This window comes from Neopelma chrysocephalum, unplaced genomic scaffold (genome assembly GCF_003984885.1).
Source record: "Neopelma chrysocephalum unplaced genomic scaffold, ASM398488v2 Primary Assembly neopelma1_97401, whole genome shotgun sequence".
Taxonomy (NCBI): Eukaryota; Metazoa; Chordata; class Aves; order Passeriformes; family Pipridae; genus Neopelma; species Neopelma chrysocephalum.
In genome coordinates, this window is record NW_020926042.1 from 147,803 (window position 1) to 157,836 (window position 10,034).

The window sequence follows — 10,034 nt, forward strand, 5'->3', positions numbered from 1 at the left end:
TAAGGGAGGATATCTGAGAGAAAACACATTTAACTGATCTATGAGAGTGGTGCACATTAAATCTAATCTCTGTGAATGCAAGATTCAGTGTGTGCCAGTCTTGCCAGGATTTACTTTCTGTTGGAGCTCTGGGCAGGACTGAGCTCCATGTGACATCAGCCTCACTGGTGTTGCACTGAGGAGGTGGGAGGAGCTGGTTAGAAGCTACCTTAGATGTTGCTGTGCAAAATCATAGCATCCTGAGTCTTCCGTGTCTTGTGCCTGGTAATCCCTATCTAGCAGAGTTAGTAATCAGCACCTTGTTTTGCTTTTCTGAAGCTACAGTTCTGCTGTTGTTACTGTATTTGTGTAATGGCAGTTCACTCAAAAATATGAACTTCGTCCAGATGAAGCATGGGTGCATTATCATATTTCTGTGGGGTTATTCAAAGCAGCAGACAGTATTTCTTCCGACAAGATTTATGTTAATCATGTTGTTCTGTACTGGATATAAAGTTGGCTTAAAGTCACTCTTTATTTGTTTGGGTTTTTTTAGGTGACCTGGCAGAAGTGAACTGTGCTTTGCATCTGCACCTCCCGTGCCTTTCGATTCCATTGCAATTATCTGTAACTGCATTTGCTGCCTCCTAGAATGACAACTTCATACTGAGGTCTCTGGATCTTATCAGACTTTGGTTTCTGAATCAAACACAGAGACTCCTGGATGAAGCTCTAATATGGATCTAGGCAATGTTGTATCACACCTTTTATCCCATGTCTTTCTGTGGAAACTTCTTACACAGCTGCACAATCTCCAAATAGATCTGGATGTGGAGTGGTGCAGTGATACAAATGGAAGTCATCTCACAGCTTATTGCAAGGTATGGAGAAAGGGCTTTGTTCAATTTCCATTTTTTAGCATACATTAAAACCAATCAGGCAAGCCAGCCCATCAGTGTTATTGGGAGAAGCCTGGTGTCTTTATGAATTAGTGATCAGCGGTTAAGATAACGCTTCCCTTTATTGATCGTACGCTGCTACATTCAATTAAAATGAGAAATAATTTCATGCAATTAAATCCAGCTCACTGGGGGTGACCAAGCATGCCGTGCACATTGTGAATATCACCCAAAGGAAAACTTCAAATTGGTAAAGAATACATTGGACCATCCCCCTGCTCAGAGCAGGAGCTGGCTGAGTTCCCTCCGCCCCCTCTGTGCACACGCAGATTATCGTCCCCTGGTCCCCACGGCCTCAGCTCAGTGTTGGAGGAGAGTGCTGTTAGCTGCTGACTGTGCACCTCATTTTGTCTTCCCATGGTGATGGTAAGGAGGTGTTACCTACTTTGATTAAGTGCATCACTGGCTCATCATGAGGCCCTCTCCAAATCCATGCTGTGAACAGCAAGAGCCCTTGGGGTTTGGATCACTCAGAGTAGGAAAGCAGTGTAGATCCCCACGGGCTCCTTAGCAGAACTAAAGAGCCAATGTGCAGTCAGAAGTGCAGGTTCCCTTGAGAAGGTCATGTGTGACAGTTCAAAGGGGAAAGCTTTTTTAATAAGACAGCAGACTAAAGTATCGAAGCATGCAAAACTGTTCAACTTGACACACAAAGCAGGAAGCAAATGGATGTTTGGCTCCTCTGTGACCCTGGGAGTTTGGGATATTTTCAACACATCCCTTTTGGCTGGATTTGCCTCTCCTCAGCAGATAGTGTTACACATTCCTTCAGCACACCTCAGTCAGACATATCCCAGCCGCTTGCTTTGCTGGTGAGCCACAAGGTTATTTCACTCTGACAGTGCTTGATTTCTCTTTTTCTCACCTGCAGAAATCAAAGTATTCCCATACCTATCACTTAGCAGTTGCTCCTCCGAACAGTTTGTTTCCTTTTCAAGTGGAAATCTGCAGATTTGTCACCCTTTGAGGATCAGATGAGTGATCACCACCCTTTGCCGGGAGCACAGACAACCTTGGCTCTGTGCTCCCCTGTGCTGTGCAGCAGTAAATTAGACCACCACTGTCTTTTGTGGGGAAATGCCAATATGACTCCTCTGGTATCCCCAGTTGCCCCAGGAGGGAAAATCATCAAAGCCAGATTTTTCTCTTTTTCTTTTTCCTGAGAAGATGAACTGTAATAGTGAATTGTCCTCTAGCTTTCTTTTTTTTTTTCCCCTGGAAAAAAATGGACATATTTCACCTGTGATAACTTGCATCACATTTTTTACTACAGTCTTGATTGAATCAGGTCAGTTGTACTGAATGCTGTGTATACATGTAAAACAATCCCTGCCCTGGTGCCTATAAAGGTCGTAAAGCAAAAGAGAAACCTTCTTTGAATGTGGGGAGAAAGGAGAACTTAAAAAAAGAAAATGTATTTTCTTCAACCTCTGAAACTAATTTTCTGGGCAAACAGGGTGCTGGCTGGCATGTTCCTGCCTGAGTTGGAGGTTCCTTTTTTTCATGAGGAATTAACCACAGCTCATGTCGGTGCAAAGTTTTGTATTTGTTGTGAACTTCAGGCAGAAGCAGCTCACATTTTATGGTTCTTTGATTTGTTAAAATGTGTAAAAATCATCAGAGTGAAGATTGTTAGTTTTGCATATTTTAAAATCACAGAATCACTGTTTCTCTGACTTTGTTTAATCTTCTAAATTCATGGCTTGACTTTGTGATACATTCTTTTTGGGAAACAGAAGCTGTAATGCTTTAGAAGCTTATGCAGATGCAGGCTTTATCTTTTTGAAACAATAATTTTGGGTTGAGGGCAAGATCATTTGTACATAGTAATTCTGTATTGGAGGCGAGAGGTTGGGAAAGAAATACAGTGAGAGGTGTACGCTGAACTAGTTTAAAAATTAAACTGGACAAAGCTTTCCCTATAGATAGAAGTGTTACTTTATCTGCTGAACATTGATTTAATAATGTAGGAACTCCTCTGACAGCTAAAGCTGCCTATAAAACTTTTATGTCACTGTTATTATGGAATCATCACTTGAAGTGTAGGTTATATATGGTCATTTTTTTAATCACTAAATTACACTGAATGAATTTTCTAACAACTAGACTTTCCAAATGAGTTTTCCTTTTTTTTATTTCCCCACCCAGCTTCCTTGTGGCAGCTGAAAGGCTTCCTACCTGTTGAATACTCATTCTGTTGGCAGGAACCTGCTTGAAATAAATTCTTGCCTACATAGTTTTGCATGTTTCCTTGATCAGAGGAGTATTTTAAAGACTTAAAAGAGGATGTTTCCATGTGACACAGCTGTGGCCAGAGGTGTGTCACATCTCTGGATCTTGGGAATGGCATCCTCAGGAATATGAGGAAGTCTGTTGTGGGAACTGAACAGAAGGATCTGCAGGAAATCCTGAGTGAAGTGGAGGTGTTTGGAGCATTGCTGTGTGTTCTGTCTCAAACCATTTGTTTGAAGAACCTGCAAGGTTGAACAACTCAGCTCCTGCTGTTGCATGCAGAATTTTACTTTAGTCTGGGTTTACTTCAATTCAGTATTAGAGCATTCACCTGCAAGTTAGTGTGTGAATTTTGCTTCAGTTACTTTAATCCATTTTCATTACTTTTCTCTAGACAAATCCACAATTACGTATTTTGGTCTTCCTTATTTTTTCCTACTGAGCTTGCTTTGTGATAGCAGGTTGTGATCAGAGACCCAGTCCAGCCTTCAGTGGAAGGAAGCAAGATGAGGAAGAGAATTAATTTGCCTAGTGTCTAACAGGAGTCTTCCTATTACATATCCAGTAGCTTTAATGATGTTGGTGATTTGGGGCTTTTTCTGAGAAAAGACTAGACTTCTCCTTGAGATTCATAGGATTGCTGAATTTGGATGGACATGAGGAGGACTGGAAGAAGAACACGTCTCCTACAAGAGTATCTCAGGAATGTAAGGGTTCCTTGGGTACTCAAATCCTTCACTCCACATCCACAGTTAAATCGTTTGGTGCTGGGAGCTGAGTGTGACAGGACAGAGGGAATTCACTCATCAACCCGGTGGAGCCACTCTCCCTTCCCAGGGTGGCAGCACGTGGGCAGAGCACACACACACACACACACACACACACACACACACACTGTGCTTGGGCAGTTTTCCTGGTGTGCAGCTCAGAGCAATGGTGTGGAAGAGCAGTGATGTGCTCCTGCTAAACAGACCATCCAAGCATTACAGGAATTGGCGTCGGCTCTCTGGAGCTGCTCATGCAGAAACCTGTTAAAAACTCCAGAGGATGAGTGATATCTGCCTGGTGTTGCATGGCTGCTGCTTCTGTATTTAATCCCTTCTGGGTCTTCATGGGTTAATCATTTACAAGTGTGAGGTTTCTTGTGACATGCTTGGCCAAATCCGATGAACAGACTTCAATTTAAAGTGAGCGGAGTGTTGAAAAATGAAATGTTTTTGAAAGTTAAATTGCAGTCATTTATATGAAAATGCCTTAGGTAGTTCATTTCCCCCCACCCCAAAATATACTCATTTTATAGCACATTAATAATTCATGTGCATATTGGTTATAGACATAAAGCACAAAAATATATGTTCTTTATAAAGCATAGATTTTTGAAACAAATAGGAATTGGTACTATCTGATGATGGTAATACCTGATTAGCTCCATATTATTTAATTGTTGATGGCTGTTCGTGATTATTAATTGACACAAAGAAGAAACAGGATTCTCTGCAGTGGTTTGCAGGAGGTCTCCAGAAACATATCACTGTAACATCAGATTTATAGGCACAGCAAGATACACGTGAGGCAGCAAAGTTTAACCCTTGGTGGCTTTCATGGCAGGTTCTGCACTCTGGTTTGCTAAGCCAGTGTGAGAAGAAGATGGTGAATGTGTGGGATAACATGGATAAACACTTCCTCTGGGCACTAAAATAGGGATCTCCTAGGAGTTCCTAATTTGTGATGAGTGATTCTCTGTCAAGAGTCAAGGAGGAGCAATTCCTACGCCCCACTCCTTGTTTTATAACAAGGACTAGGCCACAAATGGTCCTTTGGCACATTGTGGTATTAAGTTTGCCCTCACTACTCTACTGACATACACGTTTTTTATTGACTGAACATCCTTGTGCCATTAAAGGTTAAAATATTCTTGATATCCTGTGCATAGGTGCCTGTTGTATGTAATAGTTATGTCCTGCTCACATATGGCTGAGTTTCTGTGGCATAAAATAGACCAACAACCCCATCCTGGTAATGTTGGCAGAGTTGTCTTCCTGCCTACAGAGATGAGAAAACTGCTTTTCACTCCATTTGAAGCTGGGGTAGATTCTGCTCTCCTGGTAGGACTTGAGCTATGAAATGTGTTAGATCAGGTGAATGAATATGTTGATGCCCATCACAGCTGAAATCTGAGAGCTGAGTGAGGAAGGTCCCAGGTACGTGCACAGCTCAGGTGTGTTAATGTAGCTCAACTTTTGCTGTTCTAGAGGAGGATGCAGGTGATTCCATTGGAATGAGGGACTTGAGCAAAGTGAATTTTACTCTGTGTTCAAGGTTTGAATTTATGCATTAAACTTGATACCAATTTTTTGGAAATGCCGGAAGTTAGAGGAATGACTTGTTTGCTTGATTTCACTCCAGTCCTATGATTAGTAATTAAATATGGCAGTGGAAGGCATTCCTGCTCCAGGGGGTGGACTGTGGAATAAAGGGTCATTCTCTTTCAGTCCTGCTTGGCATCGAGGATAATGGCAGAACAGTTTCATGTTGCCAGGAGTGTTTTCCCGTGCCCTGTCTGTGTGCAGGTGGGTGAGATGTTGCCCATGGCATGGGGCTGATGTGCCCAGTCATGGAGCGTGGGCACGTCCTGCCCGGAGCTGTGGGAGACAATGATTGTGCATGTGTGGACATGGGGAGGAGGAGACCCTAGAGAAGTATGTGGTGCCTTTTGGTATGTGAGTGAAACTGCCTTAATAAATACCACTGGAATAGTGTGGTGTGATGAATTGACTCGGAGGAAATTCTGGGAGACAGGAGAAGTAGCACATGAAATATGGGAATGACTTTACATTGCAGGATGATGAGGACTCTTCTGAAAAAACCTGAGCCATATGAAAGCTCTTTTGCTGCAGGAGAGGCATGCTGGGAAGAGTAATTTTACTGTGATTACTTTTTGAGAGAGAAATATTTAGGATTTTTTAATCCATCAGCGCATTTTTGTCAGCTGTTAGAGACACTGGGGTAACTTATTCAGAGGTATCTTGGAAGATATCAGTGTTGGATATATTGGAAGAAAGCAAGTCTGAGTATGTCACCTCTGATGTTGTCGATAAATATCAGCCCATTCAAGGTGCTTAAGAATTTTCTGCAGAAGTTATAAACTTTTCATTAATTTTTAATTTTTTTTTTCCAATTAAAAAATAATTACCTGACATTTGAAATTAATTTGAGCAAGCTTGCATAAACACGTTTCAATAAAATCCTTAGACATTACCAAAATACATTTAGTTTCCTTTGAAAATATTTCCAGTTGTGCTTTCCAGTCTCTAAACAACTCCTTTAAAGGACTTTCCTGATCAGGTCAGAAGAAACACACTGGGAAAAAAAGAGCAACGTGAATGTGGAGTGGAGATGTGAAAGATGAAGGTACACAACACCACTTTGAGATGTTGAGATCAAGTGTCTGTGTTTTGTGTTTGGATAGGTATTTTAAATAAGTCATTTCACATGTACAGCCAAACTTTGCAACATCCCCTCGGTGGTGAAAAGCTCAAGTCTGCCTTAGTAGGGAAGCTCTGTTTTAGAGGTCTTTTCCTCCAAAACTCATTTCTTCTCTTTGGATGTACTAACTTGCAGGGCATGATTTACAACATTGTCTGTGCAAGCATTTTTAGGAGGGAAAAGTTCAGATATTTGGGGCTGCAGACAGAAAGGTACTAATCTGAATTTTTCACTTGCAGCTCCCAGGTATTCTTACCCTTAGAGGAAATGGCCATGGGAATTTTGGGCAAACACAGCTGTTTCTTATGTAGGTTATTTCATGGGTTTGATTTTTAATTTCTTATGGTGCCATGGGCTAAGTGATACAGGCATTCTTAAAAATAAAATAATAATGATAATTGCAAGTGTTGGGGAGTATATTTTGGAGGAGAGGACTGCAGAAATGCCTTTAAGGAGTACAAAAGAGTTATTTAACTCTGTGCTAGGCTTTTGCTCCTGTGGTCTTTTAGTGAGGTTTATGTGGTTTTAAATACGCCTTTGAGGACTCATGCGCAGTAAGAGAGTATGATCAAATCACTTAAGGGTTGATATGGCTTTTTCTGTGGATTATCTGGCTGTGGCTGCAATAACAGTGTTGTTTTCCTCTGGCCAATCAGTGCTGTGTGCTGCCACGAAATTCCCGCACACTTAAACTTTATTGCAAATTTAAATTACTTACATTATTTTGTCAGACAGTAATTCCCCGAAGCATTATAAACCAAATCATTAATTGCTATTTCTAATGTGCACGATCCATTGGAAAACATTAAACAACACTCACGGTTCCCTTTATTGTTATTGCTCTTCCAGTCCCTGAGGCAGCAGATCAGATGGAAACTCCTGGGCAATCTCAGACTGACGTTCAGTGCTCCTGACAGAGATGGCTCTGGGCTGCAGATGTTCACGGGGCCATATGGCATCTGCACGTTGTCTTCGAGAATTATTACGAAATAGACTGTTTTGGAGGGGAAAGATAACCTGATCATAAATATTAATCCCTGCAGCTGTAGTTTGAATGACTGTAAAAGTGTCATAATGGAATTCCAGACTTTTCCTGTTTTCATTCACTGGTGTGTATTTTCCATACTATTTCACAAGTAAAAATCTATTTTTCAGAGAACTTTTTGGTAACCCTACAGGTTGTCTGGACACAAGCTGAGTTTTTTCTTGACAAGAACATCTGAACTAAGATGCATTGTACATGCAAAATGTAATTCTTGTCAGGAGATCTAAACCAGTGGCTTTCCCAGCAAAATCCTGTTGTCTTGTTTTTCCTCCAAAACACTAATAATCCCAACTGTAGAGCTGAAAACTCTGCTTTTCTACCTGAGCTCCAGTAACACCAGGGCATTGGTGGAAACCCTGGTGCCAACTCACCATTAGGCCTGGGTGGAACGTCTTGTTGAATTTGACTCTTTATGACCTTGTCTATTTTTCCTGCAAATAGGTGTATTTCCAATACCTTGAGAACATCTGTTTGACCAAAGCTGTCTGTCACTGGGTCTGGTAGAGTGGCTGTGTACTGCTTGGTTAGATGTTGCTTTCTTCCTAAGGCCCCTTGATGTCACCGTGAGCATCTCCTGAAGGATTACTTCCGTGGGGTCACAGATTTGTGCTTCATGCCTCACTTTACAGAAGCCTCTATTTTGCTGGGCAGCAACTCACAGATTGTGCCAGGTTTGTGTCTGAGCCCATTTCTTGTGTCCATGAGGTGCAAGAAGGAGACTGGCACTGACTGTCCAGCTTGGCTGGAGCTCATCCAGTGGAGATTGGTTGTTCACAAATTTATTCCATAGAATCATAGATACAGTACTCCAGGTGAGATTTCCTGAGGGAGGAGCAGAGGAGAATCACTTCCCATGACCTGCTGGCCGTGCTGCTTTTGATCAGCCCAAGACACATTTGGCTTTGCTTGTAGTGAGCTCCTGGGCTCTTTTGTGCTGATTTTAAACTAAGGCTTTTGGCTTAAGAACAGCTAAAAAGACTGGGGGGAGCATTTAAATCCTTCAGTGCAGTTGATCAAATTCTCTAAACATTCTTGTCTTGATTTTCCTTTTAATTTGTGGCATGAAACGACTGTGTGCCTGCTTGTAGAGAATTGTCTGCATATTCTGCAGTGCCTCTCAAATAAACATCAGGTGTCCTGTTGGAATGATGCTCCTGATGGCAGAGCACTTGATTGCTGTCTCATACTGAGGCTGGTAACAGCACTTAAGAGGCCTTGTGCCTTCTCAGTTATGTTTTGGTAGAAGATGCCCTTAAGCACATTTGACCTTTTCTTTTGAATTTTTTTTCTTTTTAAGGGTGAGACTTTGGGAATATTTTGGGTACTCTGGGCATGCTTTCTGTGAGGGGATAGGAGAGATTTTAATGCTGTGTCTGTGAAGGATCTCCTGTACACTCGTAACCCATAAAAGTGAGTGTCAATAAGTTGTACAGGAAATTCTTCAGAAAATTATTTGATGTAAGTGGCAGTGACCTCAGATTAAACTGCATGAATTAAGAACAGGAGCAGGGCTGAACCTGGAGAGGCTCTGTGAGTGCCTGTCCCACAGCGCTGTAGGTGTGGGAACACGTGCACTGGGCTGCACGTTTTGCAAGTACTGCTTTAAATCACTGGTTTTCTGAAAGTGAAGCTAAAGGACCGCGTATGTAAGAATCTGGAGCTTTTTATCAGTGCTGTTAAGAAAATCTGAAGATATTTTAAATTACTTCAAAAGCTTTACCATGGAATAAGCAAAGTAGCAGAGCAGAATTCTTCTCTGGGAGGAGCCCAAGGCTATCCTGGGTTCCCTGTTGCAGTGTCCTTAGTTTTATATTGTAGATATAAAAGTGGTGACACCGATATAGCGGGGTGGAGAGCCCGGCCTGTGGAACACCCCTGGTGCAATGGAGATGGCTTCCCCTGAATTTTTGATATACCAGATTGCCCTGATTTGTTCAGTCTAAAGCTACTGCCATTTTGCCTGTTTGGTTATTAGACTTCTGCCTGTTCACATGAGCCACAATTACCACACAGGGATGAAAGACCAAGTACTTTAAGCCTGATGAAACTGTATTTTAGGTTTACCAAAGCACAAATATATTTGACACAACCCTTCCTCGGAAGATGTAGTTCAGTTTAATGGGCTTCATCTAGAGCTGGCTCAGCACCTGGTGCAATGTGAGCCCCTCACTGCAGTGCTACTGCTTTGCAATTTGCCTTCTTGTTATTTGGATTCTTTCCTCTTGGCCTCATCCTCTCTTTGCAAATGCTAATATCTCAGTAATTGCTGTAGCCCTGCCCAGGACCGAGTACTGATCTCTGTTTTTACTGTTGATTAACAGAGAAAGGTAAAG

At 41.9% G+C, this 10,034-nt stretch overlaps 1 long non-coding RNA gene across 1 annotated transcript; it reads left to right on the top strand.

Annotated features, from left to right (window-relative positions):
• Positions 1 to 539: 539 nt before the first annotated feature.
• LOC113961849 lies at positions 540 to 7,736 on the top strand. The gene is made up of 2 exons (XR_003532394.1): positions 540 to 860; positions 7,506 to 7,736. It is a non-coding gene; the product is annotated as an uncharacterized LOC113961849 (long non-coding RNA).
• Positions 7,737 to 10,034: the final 2,298 nt, after the last annotated feature.